We start from the raw sequence: 23,720 nt of genomic DNA on the forward strand, positions 1-23,720 counted from the left end.
TTGTGAGATTGATAACGCTAAAGGATAGATTTTAAGTGATGCTCCATTGTTAGCGTGGGTCTCGATAATCAATATCGTGCCACACTAACTTGACCGCGTATTACAAGTTAAAAGTAAACATGTTCGAACAAGGGCTCCATTAGAGTCTATGGGGAGAAGAAGTTAACGCGGTTGTGATATCCAAAGCCCTTAAAGGGACATTATACTCTAGATTTTTCTTTGCATAAATGTTTTGTAGATAATGCATTTATATAGCCCATCTGGGAGTGTTTTTGTAACAATGTATAGTTTTGCTTATTTTTTAATAACATTGTGCTGATTTTCAGACTCCTAACCAAGCCCAAAGTTCCTACTGGCTCCCATTTGTGTAATTAGTCTTCTCATATACAGGGAAGGGAGGAGGGGGAGTATCTGCCCTTCCTGCTTTCCCAGACCCTTTCACTGGCTGTCCCAGCCTAACCTCATCAATAGTGCTAAACTAGGAGCTTCTTAGTAAGTTTTTAAAAGGTTTTATACTGGATTTTTAGATCAGTATCTGTGCATATTATTCCTTATAGTAGTGACTATTACATGCAGTAATATGAAAATTGGTGTATACTGTCTGTTTAAGTTAGCACGTGTCAGGTTTCACTCGCACGTAAAAAAATATTTTCAACTTGTATTGCGCACTAAATATTGCACCTCTTGTAATCTGGCACTAAGTACAGCAAACCAATTATCTCTATTACAACCTATTGCACAAGTTGGCTTCCTCTTTTTTTCACTTAAAAAAATGAATCAGTAGCGGTCCTAACACACACGCAAGACTTGGAAGGACAGTAAGTACCTCTATTCTTCTTCTTTTTTATAGTAATATGTTTTAAGTCTCCCAGAACATTACATGAAAAAACACAAGCTAGGACCACACGTTAGTCATCCCCAAAATACCCATTTTCAACACAATGAATTATACTTGAATTCTAAAAATTCTGACATGATATATTAGTTATGCTAGAAAATTGTTCATTTATCTGTAAGGCAAATCAATATTCTACTTGTAAATCTATTCTAATTATTGTACTCCTCAACTGTTTACTTAGTAGCAGCACCGCATAATATGGTAGTGCTTTATAAATAAACAATAATCATAATACATCTTTTAAAGGGACTTGGAGGAGTGGCAGGACTTGTTTCACTCCTCTTACAGAGGCCTAATTAGTGCTGATTTACGGGAGAATAGCCTCAAAGTCATATTCAGATGGTACTTAACACCACTTAGAACATCCCACTACACAGAGGGGGGGAATAGGAACTGCTACAGGGGATGTAGCACAATCGGAACTTATATACATATGTGGTGGGAATGCCCTGGAGTTGCACATATCTGGACCAAATTATCAGCCCATTTAAGCTCTCTTTTAGAAGAGCAAATACTGTTAACCATGCCTCAGGGATTGTTAAATGCTCCCTTACCAAATTTTAATAAACATATTAATACTCTCATTAGAACACTATGCACGGTCACGAGGGTTAGTATTGCTAGACACTGGAAGGAAGGGGTACCGACATGGCATGAAATATTAGAAAGATTTAAAATGACATACTCCTTACATGAAACAGCAGCAACGATACTGGGCACGACTGACACATTTCACAAAATCTGGTTCTACTGGATCATGCATCAGACTTAGCCTGCTTCACTTGGATGCCACAAATACGGAGAAGTTGACAAGAGAGTGACACACTAGAAGAACTAACCACAAGAGATTATATGGATATTTGATTAATAGACCTTAAAAGACCAAATGCCAAGTTTATTTGTTCAGTTAGTTTTTGTTCGATTAATTTTAATTTTTCTTAGCATACAAAAATGAGATATATACTAGATGATCTGTTTTTTTTCTTTCAAACAAAACATAGCAGACGGGAGACATCAGTTTCAAAAACTTAACATACATATAAGATACCAGTAACAGGCTTGTAAAAACTTGAAAGCAACATGTACTGAGTTTTGTATGTCCAAGTCTGGAAAAATGACTCTGTAAATTATTGTATGAAACAGATGTATTGTTGGAAAATGTTATCTCAATAAAAATTATTTTAACATAAAGGGACTTGGAGGTAAAAGTTCAAGATTTAGGTACAGTTTACAAATTTAAAAAAAAAAAAAAATACTTTTACCTTTATCTTGTGGTAAACTTTGTTAAAACTAAGCTCCTTTCCATGACAGAATACTTAAATAGGCTATGGCAGCAGTGTTTACAATAAAGTTTGTGTAACAATGTTATATATATATTCAGGGGTCATGGAAAAATATCATTACAATTTATCAATCAGGGGTTAAAAGTTGCTAGCCCAAAGGTAAAAAAGTTACTAGTAGACTTAAAGGGACAGTCTAGTTAAAAATTAAACTTTCATAATTCAGATAGGGCATGCAATTTTAAACCACTTTCCAATTTAATTTTATCATCAAATTTGCTTTGTTCTTTTGGTATTCTTTGTTGAAAGCTAAACCTAGGTAGGCTCATATGCTAATTTCTTAGCCCTTGAAGTCCAACTTTTTGCATTTTGATAGTTTTTCACAGTTAGACACTGCCAGTTCATGATTGTCATATAGATAACATTGGAGTTATTTATGTGTCAGCACTGATTGGCTAAAATGCAAGTCTGTGAAAAGAACTGAAATAAGGGGCAGTCTGCAGAGGCTTAGATATAAGGTAATCACAGAGGTAAAAAGTGTATTAATATAACAGTGTGGGGAATGGGTAATAAATGGATTATCTATCTTTTTAAACAATACAATTCTAGAGTAGACTGTCCCTTTAATGTTAAAGATAGGAAACATTTTTACTTGTCTACTGCAATTTCTTATTCTTTTTTTCTTATTGCATGAAAATGAAGAAATGTTGACATAGAAGCAAATGGGAAAGATTTGATTTTTAAATTCTATGCTCTGACTCACACAATTTTAATTTTGACTTTTGGAAAATGTTCTAGTTCTAAATTTGTTATCTGCTTTTGTAGTAATTTAATGTATTGTACTTTGAATCATTGAATACACTTTTATTGCAGCAGCTTATGCAGATAAATGTGTAAGGAGTTCCTAGCTTGCATCTATATTTTTGTCCATAGTATTTGCATTATGGGGTGTACATGTTCAGATCTCACTGTGTGTATTTCTATACTATTTAGAAAGTTTTCAGATTTTTACACAAAGCATTTGGCTTGATGTATCCTTGCAGGTAAATTATTCTCATCATGTCAGTGGTCACTCAGCAACCGGGACATACCCCCTCTGGAGCTATGATTACAACAGGAGAGTGGAGCAGTAATATGTGTGACTGTTTTGAGGACTGTGGCATCTGTACGTATATCTGTTTGTTATATAACAATCTAACACATTTTTAAACCATTTTCCAATTTACTTCTGTTATCTAATTTGTTTTGTGGTTATTTTTTGTTGAAAAGGATACTTAGGTAGGCTCAGGAACTGCTGATTGATTGCTGCACATATATGCCTTATGTTATTGGCTCTCCCAATGTGTTCAGCTAGCTCCCAGTAGTGCATTTCCTCTTCTTCAACAAAGGATATCAAGAGTATGAAGGAAATAACATAATAGAAGTTAATTGGAAAGCTGGTTAAAATCATGAAAGAAAAATGTTGTTTTTTGTCCTATTAAAGTTTTAAAATTTATCCTGTCATTTACATTGTTTTGCAACCCAGGGGCACAGCTTGTAAAATCCTCTTGAGTGTTGTCTCATTTGCTGAAAGCCAATTAGTCACAAATATAAATGAGATCCTTCACATATCAAACAATCACTGTGCAGCATGTTAAAAAGTCAAGATTCTAAATTCCACAGAATGCACTCCAGTATCCCTGGGAGTAGTGGAAAACAATTTTCAGATATAAATGACAGGCAAAGCAGACAAAATAAATTATGAACGTTTATTGTAAAGTTATTTCACAACATATAATTAATCAAACCTTATATGGGGAATTACATTTTAAGTTTACTGCCCATTAAGGCACAGCGTATCAAACAAAAAAAAGCTGGTCCTTTTAGATAAAAACAAGATGGAAAGAAAGACATTGACCATAATTTTCCAGATGTTGAATTGCTAACTGTTCATTCCCTGCTTACATAATCAAGAAATCAGATGATTCTGGGGGTCTTAAAGGACATTCTCATGTAATAATAAAATGTTCTAATTTGATCGTGCATTTAATTATAACATTAATTCACCTCAGTATTTATGCGTTTATCCCTTGCACATAGCGTAAACACAGTCATACTTGCACTCAGGCGCCACAATACTCTGTCCTCTCCACAGCAGGATATGTCCAGAGAGCCAATTACGAGTGGCATACGCAAATAGCCCCCAATCACTTGCCATGTGCTACTCAGGACCACCATGAGTGTGTTTCTGGTGCACAAATCTAACCCTCTTGCAGAGATATAACACAGTTACCAACAAGCATAATTATTATTATTATCAGTTGTTTGTAGAGCGCCAACGGATTCCGTGGCATAATGACATAAGGAACTAGAACATTTTATTAGGTTATTTTTTACTGTGGCTTTATTTTTGTTACTTAAAAACATTTAGGTAATAAACTCTGATATGGAGGGAGCGTACTTATGTTAAACAAACATGCATACACTGTTGAACTGCATAACAAGCATTTAATTAAAAAAGATTCACAAATTAAAAATGCACTGATTATACAATAGAGTAGATACAAATGGTACACAAAATTGAACTCTGAATTCAGACTATAAAGAACCATCACTGTTAAGAATGTCAAAAAAATTTTTTCCTCCTAGGTCTTTTTGGTTTATGCTTCCCATCATGCCTAGGATGTTATGTGGCCAACAAATATGGAGAAAACTGCCTTCTGCCCTTTGCTCCAGGTGGAATTACAGCATTACGCACGCATATGCGCCTTTCTTATAATATAAGTGTGAGTATGTTGCACTTTATATATATGACATGTAGGAATCACACAGTGACTGCTCAACTTTCTCTGATTTTAGCATGTTTACAATGTTAAAACTCATATAAATTATTATAAACTCCTTAAAGTGATAGCAAAGTTAAAACATTTGCTCATTATATTTTGATACACTGGTTATGATGCATTTTTTGTACAGTGCATGCAATGCTTTTAAAAATGTTTATTCTATTATTAGTTCTGACTTACATGTAATTTTTTCGCCTGCCCTGCTCATTTTTCACTATCACCCAATCAGCACCTTTGCCGCACGGGTCACTTTCTCCTATGTAGAGCTTGCCTAAATGTCAAAACACATGCACGCTAGCGCTACCGCCACCCACGTCAAAAGTACACACACAAAAAACATGTGAGTGCCGTACGGCTAGAGTGCTGATTAGAGAACAGTTCAAACCGTTAGCTCACAAAAACAAATAGTTTTGAAGTGGACGGCCGGAGCTTGGGGCATTTGAATTTCATATCTACATTAAACAGGTTATAGCACATCTTTGTTACAACTGATTAATTAAACTCCTTCTAAAATATCACTAGCATTCTGGATCTGTGTATACAAAGTGGAAAGTTTACCATCACTTTAATAAGCAAAATTATGTTAATACTTTTGTATTTACATTTCCTTTTATTTCACATACTCTGCTATAATTAATGTAATGTGATCTTTTTAAATGTTTGCTTGTTTGTTAGGGGAAGCATCACTCTCCCCACCGGAGACTAACTTTCAGCTCTCCTAGTAAACATGCGAAAATCGTCTAAATCTCAGATGCGTGCAGTACCAATTTAGAAACTGGTGGTAACATAAAAATTCTGCATGGACTTAAATGTTTTTATGACCAGTTTCCAAACTTTACCACCTCACACAGTGGTAAGATTCAGAACATTTAGCACACCTCTCTCTCACTTTAGCGCCGCCAATTTTATTCAAAAAGATTTAATGTGTACAGTGACGTTTCAGGGATCAAACCGTCGGTTTTGGTCTGATGAAGGGGACGGTTTGATCCCCGAAACATCACTGTACACATTAAATATTTTTGTCTTGAAAGTCCAGTGAGTGCGGATCTTTACCTTCTGCGTGGATATTGATGTTCCTGACACCCTGGCACATTTTCTACTGAGGTGAGAATGAAAATCCCTCTGAACTTTTATATATATACAGTACATCTCTGTTTGCAGTATCGGGAGTTCGTCTTGAGAGTGCGGTTCCCACTTATTGAGATTATGAAATTGTCTTGAAGAAGGCCTCAGAATAGGCCGAAACGTCGACATTCTCTAATATGTGAAATTTGTAAATATGAATAAAGAATACTTATAGTATAAAGCCCTGTGAGTGTCCTCCATCTACATAATTGCTCTCTCTCTCTCTCTCTCTCTCTCTCTCTCTCTCTCTCTCTCTCTATATATATATATATATATATATATATATATATATATACTTTTCCCAGGAATCCCAGACACATAACTACATAACTTGAGCCCTGCTACTGCTAGCAGTCATATGGGATCCATGGCCTGCTGGAAGTGGACATGACAGAAATATGTTAAGCAGTAATCAAGGGGGGGGGGGGGGGGGAGTAAAATTAGGTTATAGTAAAGCAAAGCCAATTGACAGGTTTCCTTATGCAGTTGGTACTGTTGACACCATACAGCAATAGCAGCTATGTATACTAAGAGCAAAGGTGGAAACTTTAACACCTAAAACATTTAAATCTAAATGGCTTTGCTTTCATATGCAAAAAATGTATATAGTGTTCTATAAAAACAGGGGTATATTTTTTAATATACGTAAGAGATAAGAAGCTGCATGATGCTTCCTTTATTAGTGTCTTTATAATTGGCCTACCTGTTTAGTCTTCTGCTCAGCATGCAGCACTTTGACAGCTCTCACAGGAGCACAAGAACAACAGCTGAGCTGCTAAGCACAATCTCTGCTGTTCAGCTTGGCTGCTGTGTGGACAGTGCGCCCCGAGTTTTGGAAGATGGCCGCACCCACCTAGCCCACCCACCGGTTCGTGCGAACCTGGGAAATTTTAGGAACTGGATCACACGAACCAGTGGGAACCTTCTGAATACCACCACTAAGTCTTAAACTAGGCCCAAGTATGGAGCTGGTTGGACCACCTGTCTGTCACACATAAACGTGGAAGGAGGGAAGAACACAAAATAGCATAAGAATTAAATATATATTTTTAATCTATAAAGTCACATTTATAGAAAAGATTATAGTGGTGTAGTTGTGAATGTCACTTAGGGTCTACTGGTAAGTTTATGAACCTTTAAATTTACCATCACTTCAACAGAGGTATTTTATTTTGAAGTATCATTTTTATCCTTATTTTGAGGTGACTTAGGACTCAGTGCACCTTGAGTAAAACTTTGATTATGTGTTTTAAGGCCATTGCAAGAGTTAAACACACTAAGGGACCGATTTATTAAAGTGCGAGCGGACATGATATGATGTAGCATATCATGTCCCCCGCACATCGATAAATGCCGACAGCATACGCTGTCGGCATTTATCATTGCACAAGCAGTTCACCAGAACTGCTTGTGCAATGCTGCTCCCTGCAGATTCCGATCGTATAGTACAGGGCGGATTGATGTCCGCAGCCTCAGAGCAGGCGGACAAGTTATGGAGCAGCGGTCCCAGTCTGGTGCTGTGCATAATCACACTGCAAGATCAGCTGTGTTGGCTGTGTCTCTCCTCCTGTTTATAGTAATTTGACACTGTAGCTAGCTCCTCCCCTGCATCTCTGCCCTCAGAGTGTTATAGGCAGCCCTGGACAAAAAGAATAGGAGGGAGGGGCAGGCCAAGGCAGAATAGATAGGGTGTTAGGTCAGTGGGAGGTGTAGGTGAAAGAGTAGGAAGTGGTGGCCCCTTTACTTCCAGACCAGCAGGTGTGAAGAAGCTCCCGCCCTCCCTCCCTGTTCTTACAGCAGTGGTGAGAGCATTTGGCTGTGTGCTTGCTGTTTGAGAAGGTGGGAGGTCAAAGTTGGTACCTCGTGTGAGCAGGAGACAAGATGTTTACTTGTTTGGGTTTTAAGATTTATGGAGCTCCTATGGAGCAAGCACTAATACGGCTTGTCTTAGCCAATGACTTGTCAAGTTTGTTATATGTTATCTGTTTACAAGTTTGATAAATATATTGGCTGCAACCTTTATAGCCCCAGTTACAGTGTGTGTTAAGGACAGTGGATCTAAGGTAGTTAAGTTCTGTGTCTTTAAGCACTCAGCAGAATCCAGTAAAAGTGTAATATATAGCGAAGGGATAACATATAAGAGCTGGACAGTTACAAATAATTGATTAGGAGATAGTTTATGTTTCATTATAACTACTTCAACAGTGCAAGAATGCTTCTATTTTTATGGTCTTTTGGTAGAATTAATGACTGTTATAAGTAAACGTTTTGTAAATATATGTGCACATTTATTATTTGTTAAAATGAGACACTTTAATAAATTTTGACTAGTAATGCAGACTGTTTTCCGTTTACTGGTATAAATTCTAAAGTAAAGGAATTATTTTTATTTGCAATATCGTTCTGTCTAGGAAGCTTTACCTCTAATTAAAATGATATATATATATATATATATAGGGCCAGATTACAAGTGGAGCGCTAATTAACTCTCCCACTCAAGCGTTAACTTTACTAGAAGTAAGCTTTTTGAGCTTGTTGGGTTGCGCAGCTGCGCTAACCCGACAAGCGCAAACAACCGAACTTACAATATTGTGTGCGCGTTCACATATTCCCCCATAGAAGTCAATGGAAAAAAAACCATTACACCTTACTCTCGAACAAACCCAATTATATATTCTCCTCTGCACTAAACTGACATAAAAATATGAATAGTTCACATTCCAATGCTTTGCATATAGCAGAATATGTTTAATGTATTCATAAATAAATATTTATATATATATATATATATATATATATATATATATAAATGATATTTTTGGTACAATATATATCTATACCGATATATATATATATATATAAATAAAATTACACACACACATGATTGTGATATATATATATATATATAATTATATATATATATATATATATATATATATATATATATATATATATATATATATATATGAATATCTGTTTATAAATACATAGAACATATTATGCTATGTGTAGAGAATTGGAATGTGAAATATTTACAGTAAATACATAGTATAACACTTTATTAAAAATTAATATTGCATAAATATGTTTTTCATCAAATTAACTGCAAAGGGCTCCAATGGACTTATATATATGTCTATATATGTATACATATTTATTTATGTTCTTATATGTGTAAATATGTCTGTAAATAAATATATACACATATAAATACATATGTACACATATATAAACAGTTATATATATATATATATATATATATATATATATATATATATATACATGCATACATATACAATCGTTTGGAGTTGCTGTGTTCCTTGTTAAGAGTGAAATTGCCTGGTATTTCGGCTCTGGACTGACCGTAATAGGTGAGATCAGACTGATATGCTACAGAAAAGCTCTACTCTATCAAAAGCATTACTGGGCTAAAAAGAAGCTGCACCCAGGTGGTAAATCGCCATAGAACAGGCTAGCAATGGTATTGAGCTACTTGTTCGTTCCTGTGAATGCACTTTTCTCTGTGTGTATTTAGTCTCCCTAAGGTAAAAAGAGGCAACCAGATGTGGACTCCTTGTTCAGTGTGCTTAGAGGAATACTGCTACACCTCACTGACGAGGCCCAATGAAGGCCGAAACGATCGTCTGGGGTTGCTGTGTTCCTTGTTCAGAGAGGAATTGCCTGGTATTTCGGCTCTGGACTGACCGTAATAGGCGGGATCAGACTGATATACTACAGAAAAGCTCTACTCTATCAAAAGCATTACTGGGCTAAAAAGAAGCTGCACCCAGGTGGTAAATCGCCATAGAACAGGCTAGCAATGGTATTGAGCTACTTGTTCGTTCCTGTGAATGCACTTCTCTCTGTGTGTATTTAGTCTCCCTAAGGGAAAAAGAGGCAACCAGATGTGGACTCCTTGTTCAGTTTGCTTAGAGAAATACTGCTACACCTCACTGACGAGGCCCAATGAAGGCCGAAACGATCGTCTGGGGTTGCTGTGTTCTTTGTTCAGAGAGGAATTGCCTGGTATTTTGACGCTGGACTGACCGTAATAGGCGGGATCAGACTGATATACAGGGAGTGCAGAATTATTAGGCAAGTTGTATTTTTGAGGATTAATTTTATTATTGAACAACAACCATGTTCTCAATGAACCCAAAAAACTAATTAATATCAAAGCTGAATAGTTTTGGAAGTAGTTTTTAGTTTGTTTTTAGTTATAGCTATTTTAGGGGGATATCTGTGTGTGCAGGTGACTTTTACTGTGCATAATTATTAGGCAACTTAACAAAAAACAAATATATACCCATTTCAATTATTTATTTTTACCACTGAAACCAATATAACATCTCAACATTCACAAATATACATTTCTGACATTCAAAAACAAAACAAAAACAAATCAGTGACCAATATAGCCACCTTTCTTTGTAAGGACACTCAAAAGCCTGCCATCCATGGATTCTGTCAGTGTTTTGATCTGTTCACCATCAACATTGCGTGCAGCAGCAACCACAGCCTCCCAGACACTGTTCAGAGAGGTGTACTGTTTTCCCTCCTTGTAAATCTCACATTTGATGATGGACCACAGGTTCTCAATGGGGTTCAGATCAGGTGAACAAGGAGGCCATGTCATTAGATTTTCTTCTTTTATACCCTTTCTTGCCAGCCACGCTGTGGAGTACTTGGACGCGTGTGATGGAGAATTGTCCTGCATGAAAATCATGTTTTTCTTGAAGGATGCAGACTTCTTCCTGTACCACTGCTTGAAGAAGGTGTCTTCCAGAAACTGTCAGTAGGACTGGGAGTTGAGCTTGACTCCATCCTCAACCCGAAAAGGCCCCACAAGCTCATCTTTGATGATACCAGCCCAAACCAGTACTCCACCTCCACCTTGCTGGCATCTGAGTCCGACTGGAGCTCTCTGCCCTTTACCATTCCAGCCACGGGCCCATCCATCTGGCCCATCAAGACTCACTCTCATTTCATCAGTCCATAAAACCTTAGAAAAATCAGTCTTGAGATATTTCTTGGCCCAGTCTTGACGTTTCAGCTTGTGTGTCTTGTTCAGTGGTGGTCGTCTTTCAGCCTTTCTTACCTTGGCCATGTCTCTGAGTATTGCACACCTTGTGCTTTTGGGCACTCCAGTGATGTTGCAGCTCTGAAATATGGCCAAACTGGTGGCAAGTGGCATCTTGGCAGCTGCACGCTTGACTTTTCTCAGTTCATGGGCAGTTATTTTGCGCCTTGGTTTTTCCACACGCTTCTTGCGACCCTGTTGACTATTTTGAATGAAACGCTTGATAGTTTGATGATCAAGCTTCAGAAGCTTTGCAATTTTAAGAGTGCTGCATCCATCTGCAAGATATCTCACTATTTTTGACTTTTCTGAGCCTGTCAAGTCCTTCTTTTGACCCATTTTGCCAAAGGAAAGGAAGTTGCCTAATAATTATGCACACCTGATATAGGGTGTTGATGTCATTTGACCACACCCCTTCTCATTACAGAGATGCACATCACCTAATATGCTTAATTGGTAGTAGGCTTTCGAGCCTATACAGCTTGGAGTAAGACAACATGCATAAAGAGGATGATGTGGTCAAAATACTCATTTGCCTAATAATTCTGCACTCACTGTACTATGGGAAAGTGCTACTCTGTGAAAAGCATTACTGGGCTAAAAAAGCTACACCCAGGTGGTAAATCACCATAGAACAGGCTAACAATGGTATTGAGCTGGTTGTTCGTTCCTGTGATTGCACGTCTCTCTGTGTGTATTTAGGTTCACATATTATTTGTCTGCTTGTTTTGATGCTGTGTTGAAACAATAACCATTTGCACATAATGTGTTCCAGATACTGGGTATGTGTAAAAGCTTGGTACTGTAATCTGTATAATAATACTATCAAATAGGTGTGTTTTGATTGCAGAACTGAGTGGACGGAGCAATTGAACAATAGGTTGTCAATAATTCGATAACCTGCTTGGTTGCTCTGCTTCAAAGTTTCCTTGAAATGTTTTTAAATGTTGGCCACTATGTATAAAAGCGCTTGTTAGAAATGTTAGTATGTTTTAAGAAACCGTTAGCTTAGTTGCAACACAAGTTACTGTTAACTTTAGGAAATGTCAAAACTTCCTGTCCAGAAGGCATACGCTTTCTCTTTACTCATTCAGTTCAAAATCCTTATTAAATGTAGAAAAACTATAAGCAGTCAATTAATCATCATTGCTACATTCTTCTGGATATCTGAATACCAGATTAAACCTGCCTGCAACACCTTCATTCGTTCTCCAAAGAGCAGTTCAGTGCCTGAAAAGATGTTGTTGATTCAATAAACTACATTACTATTATTAATTTCATTTAATATAGGTGGTGAGAGTCCACAAGCTTGTTATTGATGGTTTCCCAAACCTCAAATGCCAATAAATACACCTCCCACCTCACTCAGTTTTATAAACTTTGCCTCCTTAGGAGATGGTGAAGCAAGATGTGCTTGATTCTTCAGTAAAAGGCGCTTCTAAGAATATTGAAACCCAGTTCCTGTCTAAGTACAGTGTTTGTCTGAGGGATGTGAAGGGAGTATTGCCTGATGATACCATGTTTTCACCTATGGGAAATCTATTCTAAGGCTCTCTGTAAATTCGATTACAGGGATTTATCTGCAACCTCCCTTTGCAGATCGACATTATACTCCTATACCATTACCTCTGCTGATATGTTTCAGTACTGGTTTGGCTGTCTGCTATATGTGGATGGGTGTCTTATGGTAAGTATAAATTGTTTTAAAGACACTCTCAGCTATGGAAGGCACTTTAAGTTTTTAATGTATATTGTATATATTAACCTTGAGACAGGTCTGTTTTATTTCCTTTCAGCAGTCTATATAGCATCAGAATGGAAATTGTGTTTATTGGGGAATTTGCTGTGCTGATGTAGCTAAGTGGCAAACTTGCTTACCTTGCAAGCGGACAGTTGAGAATTTGAATCCCTGTGTGGGTCATGTTTTTTATCATGTTGGAACAAACGGTCTGTAGATTTATTTATTTATTTTAAAATACTTACCTTTGGGCTCTGGTTATCTCCACAATCATGGAGGTTACATTTTTAAATTTTGCGATCAAAATTGCGCTCGCGATGACGCAAATTACGTCATTTTATGACGTCATCAATGTTGCAACTTTTTTTGGCGCTTAAATTTTTGCGCTTTTTATTTTAGTTTAAATAGCCGCTCCCACTTTTCTCTATGCTCTTATTATTTTCTAGAGAGCTATAACTCTTGCTTTTATATCTTTTGATATTTATCTTCTTTTTTTTTTAATAATTTTTATTCAGGTTCAGTTAACGGCTTACAATCAATGCATTTCAGTACAATCTATACAGAAAATAAATTGTTTCTAAATATACATCCAATATTAGTTGGTCAAGTTTTACATTGCATAGTTATAAAGCATTGAATAGAACAGGTAGTGAACTTCATCTTTGCCATTTAAACTATAAGTCTTCTAAATGATCTATGAGGCCACTTGTGGACCTCGTGATGTTAGGAAAAAAAGATTAATTTACAGAAGACTATCATGAACAGTAGGGGACCACTTTTGTTTCCCAAACAGTGAACCTGAGTTTTCTTGTTTTTATAGGATATACATATTATGCTCTTGTGTGTAAACTTTAGGGGCCAAAACCAAAAAGAACTATATCATGTATTCAGAGCACAGTAGGGGCCCCCTATAAATATAATATAACTTGTGAGGCCTCTGATGCTCAAAATGAAGTAGTAGTTTATAGGGCTAATATGTTTTATCAGGATGATTGGGTGGGATAGGAGGTTGTGAGGACTACTAGACCTCAGGTTATATCTTGGGAGGAAAGGCTATGCTTATGGGATCAGAAAGTTATATTTCAAGAGCGGAATAGTAAGAAAAAATTCTATGCCTATAATTACTTGCGGAGCTTTCTAAGGGGGTTATGACACATATTTATGTTATAGGTAGAAACTAATGAGATATATTAAATCCTAACAACAGGTCAGGTAACTATAACATATCAAGTGTATATATCAATAGAACAGGTTGAGAGAAAACATGATAACAGTGGTATGGTGGCTGAACTATTTGATTTTGTGCCCTAGCCCCAGTGGGTACTAAATGTAAGGCTTAACTGATCCTGTCAGAGGTATGCCTACCTTTTAAACACACAACTAATAAAAGGCAAATACCCTCTGCCTGGAATTTTAAAAAGGTGTAGGGGTTCAAATGGATTGTCAAACCATGTAGCCCTTCTCAGGAGGGGATCATAGGTTGTTATTCTAGATCTAGAGCAGATTAGTGAGTGAAATTCTGCACCGTTAATTACTTGTTAGAAATTGCTAAGGGGTATTATAAGTCATATTTATGTTCTAAATATAATCTTATAATATAAATTAAATCTTAACAACAGTTCTAGGGAGCACAACATTACAAGTATATATCACAAATATAGCAGGCTTGTAAGGAAATCATGATATCGGTGATATGACAGCTGAACTATTCAATTGTGTGCTATAGCCACAGTGGGTAATGTATTGGAGGCTTAGATGTTAATATCCTGTCAGAAATAAGCTTACATTTCAAACACAAAAATTCTAGATTACGGGTCATGAGCTTGTGTATACCTTTATATATGACACCTCTCTCCTCCTGTCCATTGTATATTATCCCCTTTAGGGTATTGCGAACGTGCTTCCCTGGCCGCTAAAAGCACGTCATCTTGCTCAGATCAATAAGTAAAAGGAAAAGAGATGTAAAGTAAAATACACACTGGCTCTAGTTTATTAAGGAACATTTCCTGGCTTCTGTTTGTCAGGATCTGACAGTACTTCTGTGATGGTGTCTGGTTAAGAAATATAGCTACTCCATCTGAGGATTCCTATGTATACATTCATGACACTTATTGAACATAATAATGGTCTATATCATACTAATCATACTAAAACTGTGTTTGGGGTAAGGGACTTATAGAGTAGATATTTAGCAATCTATATGTCAGCTCTGACTCATAAGGGTTATTTCCTAACTACTGCTTGTAATAGTCTAATAAGGCTTCTGAGACGGTGTCTGATAGAAAAAACATGACTACCCCAGCAGGGGATCTACATGTATACACCACTTAACATAAATACAGTGTTTGAGATGTGGGGGCTATAAAGAGAAAAACTAGTAGTGTCTACTACGTATATATACCCATATGTGAGAACAAAAAATTAAATGAAAATAAAAATGTCCAGACCAGTCCATACCATATATGAAGTGCAAAGAGCTTTGAGAATTATCATGTTGTATATTTACAGGAAATAAATCTGGTAAAGCCTGTGGGGTTTGTCCGTTTCCTATATTACCCTCATCCAATGCCAGCTTTTTTTTAGTAAGTTTCCATGTATGGGGTCTTCAAGTGAGTTTGCATGCCATCTCAACAGAGAATAATTTTGTTGGTAACACGATTTTGGTGAGACCCTATTCTGGTCACGAAGTTCCCCTTCAGCTCTGGACCGCAACACCCAAGATTAAAACCCTTATAATATTTCCGTATCCAGTAGTAGGTTGTTTCCTCTCTGGCAGGGTTACCTGACCGCTATGCCCAGTGGTGGCTATTTGTTCTTCCGCACCCTTCAGCTGGTAGACGCGCGGTTTAGTTAGCTTTATGCAGTCCCTTCTCATAGGAATCGGCAGAAGTACAGTGGGCTCTATGTAATGTGCGCCATGTGGGAAGACCTGTTGCATGTTTCGCCGATCTAGAGACTGTATGCGCTTTTGCACTAGTGGCGTTTCAGGATTCGAATTCTGCAGAGGTTTATCCCTGTCTGATTGCTGATGTTCAATCTGTGTCAGCACGGCTTGTATACTTTTCTGTAAGCCTTGGAAGTGCTGAGATATCAGCATCTTAATCCTTTGCTCCCATGCGTCGACTGCCTTTATTAGTCCGATCTGTGTCTTTCCATTAGGTACAGCAATGATAGTCCAAAGTAAGTGAAAGGAGGCCGTAAATTGATAGACTAATACTACCTCTACAGATATTGCTAAGTTAGACTATCTTACCCGGATAACCTGGGAGGGTGCCAAGGTCTTGTAATTAGGCCGCCACCATTGGCCTCGATGGTCTAGTTCAGCTCTCTAGGGTCATAGTGCTAGCAAGTCTGGTGTTATATGATGTGGTATTGAATATACAGTGGTAAATATGCTTCTTTCGCCAAAAATGCTGCCTAAAGCTGGTATTGATTGGTGGATTGTCCAGTTTTCGCCCGGAGCTTCTGAAGATACGGCTGCTCCCGCACGCTGCCTAGACATGCCCCCTTGATATTTATCTTAAACATCTTTTAATCATAAGAAACTATTTACCATTCCTGATAATCGCTATATTTGAGGACATTTGATATTTTGCTATTTAATGTTTTTTTTCTTTTTTTACATTTTAAAATGATATCTCAAACTCACCCTGCCTCTGATGCTACCATAGGAACTAAGCTGCCTGAACACAATTCTACCAAAGCTTAGTATGTTTGTTGTAAACAAGCTGATCTTATTTCTTCAGGTCAATTATGTGGCACCTGTGTGGAAAATGTATTACATGCTGATAATGTTTCTATGAGTACAAATACATCCACTGTTATTCCATCGCAATCTCGTGTAACGGGTATTCCTGCAGATATGAAAGATTTTATTGCTGCAGCTATAGAAAAGGCTATGACTGCTATAACGCCTTCAAATAAACATAAGAGGGCTTTACACACTTTTCATAAAACTAGTGAATTTTGTACTGACCAACAGCATACTGACGTATCTTCTACTGATAGGGGTTCCATTGATTCAGAGGATCCAACATCAGAGACAAAAATGAACAAATCTACTTTTTTGTTTAAAATTGAGCATATTCACTCTCTTTTAAAGGAAGTATTATTTACTATGGGTAATAAGGAGACTAAACCTCCTGATGATAAATCTAGTAATCGTTTAAATTCTGTATTTAAGACTACTGTTATTACTCTTGAAGTTTTTCCTATTCCAGACGCTATCTCTAATGTGATTGTTAAAGAATGGTCTAAACCTGGTACCTCTTTTAACCCTTTTCTAGGTTTAAGAAATTGTATAATTTACCTGTGGCTAATCTAGAGCTTTGGGAAACAGTCCCTAAGGTTGATGGGTCTATTTCCACTCTTGCCAAACATACTACTATTCCTATCGAAGATAGTACTTCTTTTAAGGATCCTTTAGATAGTAAGCTTGAATCGTATCTAAGAAGGGCATATTTACATACTGGCTATATTCTTAGACCAGTGATATCTATGGTTGATGTTGCTGCTGCTTCTACTTTTTGGTTGGACAGTTTAGCACAGCAGTTGTCTTCAGATTCTGAATTATCTAACTTTATTGGTTTACTTCAACATGCAAATCATTTTATTTGTGATGCAATATTTGATGTTATGCAGATCAATGTCAAATATTTGTATTTAGCTGTTTTAACTAGAAGAGCTTTATGGCTTAAATCTTGGGATGCTGACATGGGGGCCTGAATGCAGCTAAATGTATCTGTTTCCATGCTAACTTTCAGGCTCGCGAGAAATAGGAGTTAAGAAGCAGCGGTCTTAAGACCGCTGCTCCTTAACTCGTCTGCTACCTCTGAGGCAGCGGACAGCAATCAACCCGATCGGATACGATAGGGTTGATTTACACCCCCTGCTAGCAGCCGATTGTCTGCAAATTTTCAGGGGGCGCCATTGCACAAGCATTTCACTAGTAATGCTTGTGCAATAATAAATGCCGACAGCATGTGCTGTCGGCATTTATCGTTGTGCGGCGGACATTGTTAAATCGGCCCCATGGCGTCTAAAACTAGATTGTTATCTCTTTGTTTTCAGGGTAAAACTCTTTTTGGTTCCCAATTGGATTCTATTATCTCCACTATTAATGGGGGTAAGGGAGTTTTTCTGCCCCAAGACAAGAAATCTAAGGGTAAATTTAAAGCTCCCAATCGTTTCGTTCCTTTTGTCAGAATAGAGAACAGAAAACTACTCCTTCCCCTAAAGCATCTGGCTCTAATTGGAGACCATCTCCAAATTGGAATAAATCCAAGCCTTATAAGAAAACAAATCCCACCCCTAAACCTGCATGAAGGTGCAGCCCTGAAACCAGTTCTTCTGGTGGGGGGTAGATAAAACTATTACAAAGAATTTGGACAGACTCTGTCCAAAATCAGTGAATTCAAAATATTTCTCAAGGGTATCGAATAGGTTTCAGAATAAGACCTCCCATGGTAAGATTCTTTCTCACCCATGTACCAAAAACCCAGTAAAAGCCCAAGCATTTCTAAAATGTTTTTCAGATTTAGAACTTTCAGGGGCAATTGTCCAAGTTCCTAGGCAGGAACAGGGATTGGGGAGGAAAATTCTTTCAGACCAATTTTGGATCTGAAAACTTTAAATTGGTTTGTGAGAGTCCCAACTTTCAAGATGGTGACTATAAGGACTATTCAGCCTTTTGTTCAGCAAGGTCACTTCATGTCCACAATAGGCTAACCTTCACATTCCAATTCATCCAGATTATTATCGATTTCTGAGATTCTCTTTTCAAAACAAGCATTACCAATTTGTTGCTCTTCCATTTGGCCTAGCAACAGCACCAAGAATGTTCTCAAAGGTTCTCGGTGCCCTTCTATCTGTAATCAGAGAGCAGGGTATTGCGGTGTTTCCTTATTTGGACGATATCTTGGTACTAGCTCAATCTGTTCATTTAGCAGAATCTCACACAAAACAACTATTGTTTTTTCTTCAAAGACATGGTTGGAGGATCAATTTACCAAAAAGGTCACCTTTTTAGGTTTCCAGATAGATTCAGTGTCCATGACTCTATCCCTAACAGAAAAGAGACAATTGAAATTGGTTTTTGCTTGTTGAAGTTTTAGGTCTCATGATTGCAGCATCGGAAGCATTCCCTTTGCTCGTTTTCATATAAGACCTCTTCAGCTTTGCATGTTGCACCAGTGGTGCAGGGATTATACTCAGATATCACAACTGATATTCTTAAATCCCAACACTCAACTCTCTCTGACTTGGTGGTTAAACCATCACCTTATTGTTCAAGGGGCCACCTTTGTTCGTCCTACCTGGACTGTGATCACTACAGATAAAAGTCTCACAGGTTGGGTCTGTCTGGGGGTCTCTGACAGCACAAGGACTTTGGAATCCTCAAGAGGCGGGGTTACCAATCAATATCTTAAAACTCTGTGCTTTTTTCAGAGCTCTTTAGGCTTGGCCTCTATTAAAGAGAGAACCTTTCCAGTCTGTACCAGCCAGACATCCAGAGTTTCTGCCTGTTCAAGTTGGTGTAAAGTCAGCATCCTCCTCGGGAAGTCTACAAAGTAGTAAAGTAGTCTGGCTGCAGACTGGAGCTCCACTCTAGACAGGAAACATGTGACCTCCACTCAAAGTTTTTTTTATTTTATTTTTTAATCAACTTTAATGTAACAAACAACCTTTAGACAATCATTCTGAAAACGAAACATTTTGCAGCTTTCTTGTTCTTAATGTTCACTCACAGTGGTTTATGCTGATTGTCATTTATAAGGAAATCACTGTGACTGTCACTTATATTAGGTAATCACTGTGATTGTCATTTATAAGGTAACCGCTGTGACTGTCATTTATAAGGTAACCCATGTGACTGTCATTTATAAGGTAACCCCTGTGACTGTCATTTATAAGGTAATCACTGTGACTATCATTTATAAGGTAATCACTGTGACTGTCATTTATAAAGTAATCACTGTGACTGTCATTTATAAGGTAATCTCTGTGACTGTCATTTATAAAGTAACCACTGTGACTGTCACTTATAAGGTAACCACTGTGACTGTCATTTATAAGGTAACCACTGTGACTGTCATTTATAAGGTAATCACTGTGACTGTCATTTATAAGGTAACCACTGTGATTGTCACTTATAAGGTAATTACTGTGACTGTCATTTATGAGGTAACCACTGTGATTGTCACTTATAAGGTAACTACTGTGACTGTCATTTATAAGGTAACCACTGTGACTGTCACTTATAAGGTAACTACTGTGACTGTCATTTATAAGGTAACCACTGTGAATGAACATTAAGAACAAGAAAGCTGCAAAATGTACAAGGCTGAAGTTGTCTTCTTATTCAGTCAGCTTCTTATTCTGCAACTGATTTCAATTTGCAAAATAAAGATATCTAGCATTATTTTCATTTTAAATAAAATAATACACTTTCCAAAAACCTAAACAAAATTAAATTTTATAAAAAAAAAAAACTTATTTCGCAATAATCAGATGGCAAACAGGGCATAATTTTGATTGTTTCTAATAAGTAACTGATATTATAAAAGGGTTAAAATCCTTTGCGCCACTCATTTATGTGTGGAATATACAATGAGTGAGCCTCTTCATGGGACAGACATGTTATCAGCCTTGTCCAATGCTCTTTATGGCAAACAAATTGGTGACAACCTTGCTACTTCATATATTTTACCTTTTCTGAATAAGTGGTATTTTAAAAGGGTTAAAATCCTGTGGGCCACTCATTTTTGTGTGGATATATACAGGGCATGAGCCCATTTATAGCACAGACATATTTTCAGCCTGGCCCAACGCTTTTTATGACAAACAAACTGGTGCCGACCTTGTCAAATCACATATTTTATTTTTTTCTAAATAAGTTACTGCTATTTAAAGGGTTTCTTTGCCATATAAATCGTTGGGACAGTCTGAAAACACTTGGATTGTACAAAGGGGCTCACGCCCTATATAACCACACAGAAATCAGTGGCCCAAAGGATTTTAACCATTTTAAAATACTATTTACTTACTTAGAAAAGGTAAAATATATAAAGTGGCAAGGTTGGCACCAGTTTATTTGCCATAAATAGCGTTGGGCCAGGCTGAAAACATGTCTCTCCTATGATGGGGCTCACATTCTGTATATATCCACACAGAAATGAGTGGCCCAAAGTATTTTTACCCTTTCAAAATACCAGTTACTTATTCAGAATAGGTAAATGTATGAGATGACCACGTTGGCACAAGTTTGTTTTCTACAAAAAGTTTTGGGCCAGGCTGAAAACATGTTTATTCTATGAAGGGGCTCACTCCTTGTATATGAAGGGTCTCACTCCTTGTATATATCCACACAGTAATGAGGGCCCAAAGGATTTTAACCCTTTTAAAATATCTGATTCCTTTTTAGAAAAAGGTAAAATATATGGGGTGACAAGGTTGTCACCAGTTTGCTTCAAAAAGCGTTGGGCCAGGGTGATAACATGTTTATTCTATGGAGAGGTTCACGCCCTGTATATATCCACAAAAAAGTGAGTGGTCCAAAGGATTTTAACCCTTTTAAAATACTAGTTACTTATTTAGAAATTTAAAAATATATGAGATGGCAACGTTGGCACCAGTTTGTTTGCTACAAAAAGCATTGGGCCAGGCTAAGAAAATATTTATCCTATGAAGGGACTCACTCCTGGTATATATCCACACAGTAAAGAGTGGCCCAAAGGATTTTTAAGCCATTTGAAATACCAGTTATTTATTTGGAAAAAGTCAAATGAAATCGCAAGGTTGGCAATAGTTTTTTTTTTTGCCATAGAAACCATTGGGCCAGGCTGAAAACATGTTTATCCTTTGTAGGGCTTCACGCCGTGTATGTATCCACACAGAAATTAATGGCCCAAAGGATTTTAATCCTTTTAAAATACCAGTTACTTATTCAGAAAAGGTAAAATATATGAAGTGTATATCAATGAGATAGGTATAGAACTGCCTTATTCATCAAATTATGGTTCCATCTATAACCCATACACTCATATTCCTTAAGGGAGTGCAGGGGGTGCCCTAGTGGTTGGTATACAGTGTAATCCAAAGATAAATAAAAAATAAAACCACTATTTGGCACACACTTAAACACATAGGTAGATCCGTAGAAAGGGAGCCAAAAAAATAAAACAAATTTTACTGTCAAATGTTAAAATACAAATATTGGAGTATCTGGATTAAACACACTACAATGGTCTATTTCAAAATAAGACAATAATCGTTGAGTCTCTAAATTTGCAAAATTAAGCAGATTCCAACACTGTCAGACTTACTAGAATATTATATTCTAGACTTACTAGAATATTAGCTTTCTGGGTTCTATGATGGCAACTTACCTTATGTATATAATTATTAGGGTCTACAGTTTTGTAATAACTGTTTGTTCCAAATCCCCCATCCATTATTGAGATATCTAAATATAAAAAGGCTATTTTGGTGCGACTGACATTATAGGTGAAATTTAAACCTTGATCATTATTATTCATTGACTGAAAGAAATTATTTAGGTTATTTTCTGTACCTCTCCAAATTATTATTATATCATCGATATATCTTTTATACAGCATGAGGTTTGCACCAAAAGCAGAGGTGGAGAGAAAATTCATCTCCCAGCTCACCATAAAAAGATTAGCATAACTTGGTGCAAACTTTGTGCCCAATGCCGTACCTTCAAATTGTAGAAAGTATTTACTAGAAAGTATTTACTATCGAAAGAAAAGAAAATACGCTAAACTGATGTATGAGTGCATTTAAGGTTTGGGAAACTTTGCCCCCTCCTGGTAGGAATGTATATTCCATCAGTAACAAGCTCATGGACTCTCGCCACCATAAAAGAAATTAATTTATCAGGTAAGTTCTTACATAAATTATGTTATTTCTTAGTAAACCACTATTTTATTCCTTTTTAATCATTTAATTGTTGCCTCCTTTTCATTTGCTAGTTTTGCCAAAAAATAATAAAAGAAATTATCACACTTTACCAAAAATGCCTTTCCTGTTATAACTCCACTGTTTAGCATATTGACCTCTTAAATGAAAACCAAGTAAAGTCACAGTGCATTTTATTAAATATTGTTTTTTATAATTTTATTAATTATTATTAGTATTTTGTTTTAATCTGTATTTCAATAAAGTTTGTTTTAATTAGTAAAGCATTTTTTCATATACACACTCCTGTTGCCTAAACTGGTGTGGTAGAGTTATAACAGAAAATATCCCAAAATGGTTATCCAATACATATGTATTAAAATTCAAGATTTTTTTGTTGTTGTTTTTTTTTCAATTTGGGATTTGAAATTAAAATTTTAAGCACAATAAAACAAATAGTTTTCAGTGACAAGCTTTGGTTGTTTAAGAAAAAAACTTTAGAAAACTTTATTGAGATTTTTTTCCTGCAAAATTAACAATCAAGGAATATTTATTTGTAGACATATCATTTGATAAGAATTAAAATACATCTTTCTGTTAGGAGCTTAAATATGTTTACACAGTGTTTACCTGTCTACTCCAGGGAACTGTATGTAATGATGCCCTTATGATGTGTTTCTGTGGCTGGTGTGAAATCTGCAGGATGGCAAGGGAAGTGAGACGTCACTGTCATTAAAGGTACGTTTCCTAACCTATTCTACACCTATTCTACACACATTACTTCAACTGCCCAAAGCTTTCATATAACACAATGAAACAACAAAATGACTTAATTAATTGCTTCTCAATCTTTCCT

The 23,720-nt window shown here is 36.7% G+C and overlaps 1 long non-coding RNA gene across 1 annotated transcript in view; it reads left to right on the top strand.

Annotated features, from left to right (window-relative positions):
* Positions 1-793: 793 nt before the first annotated feature.
* The window catches only part of LOC128653692 (uncharacterized), a 112,063-nt gene continuing 89,136 nt past the window's right edge, over positions 794-23,720 (top strand). The window contains exons 1-4 of the long non-coding RNA XR_008401385.1: positions 794-818; positions 3,222-3,343; positions 4,807-4,943; positions 23,508-23,602. This is a non-coding gene — a long non-coding RNA (uncharacterized LOC128653692). The remainder of the gene's footprint in view (positions 819-3,221; positions 3,344-4,806; positions 4,944-23,507; positions 23,603-23,720) is intronic.

Source organism: Bombina bombina, chromosome 3, assembly GCF_027579735.1.
Source record: "Bombina bombina isolate aBomBom1 chromosome 3, aBomBom1.pri, whole genome shotgun sequence".
Lineage (NCBI taxonomy): Eukaryota > Metazoa > Chordata > Amphibia > Anura > Bombinatoridae > Bombina > Bombina bombina.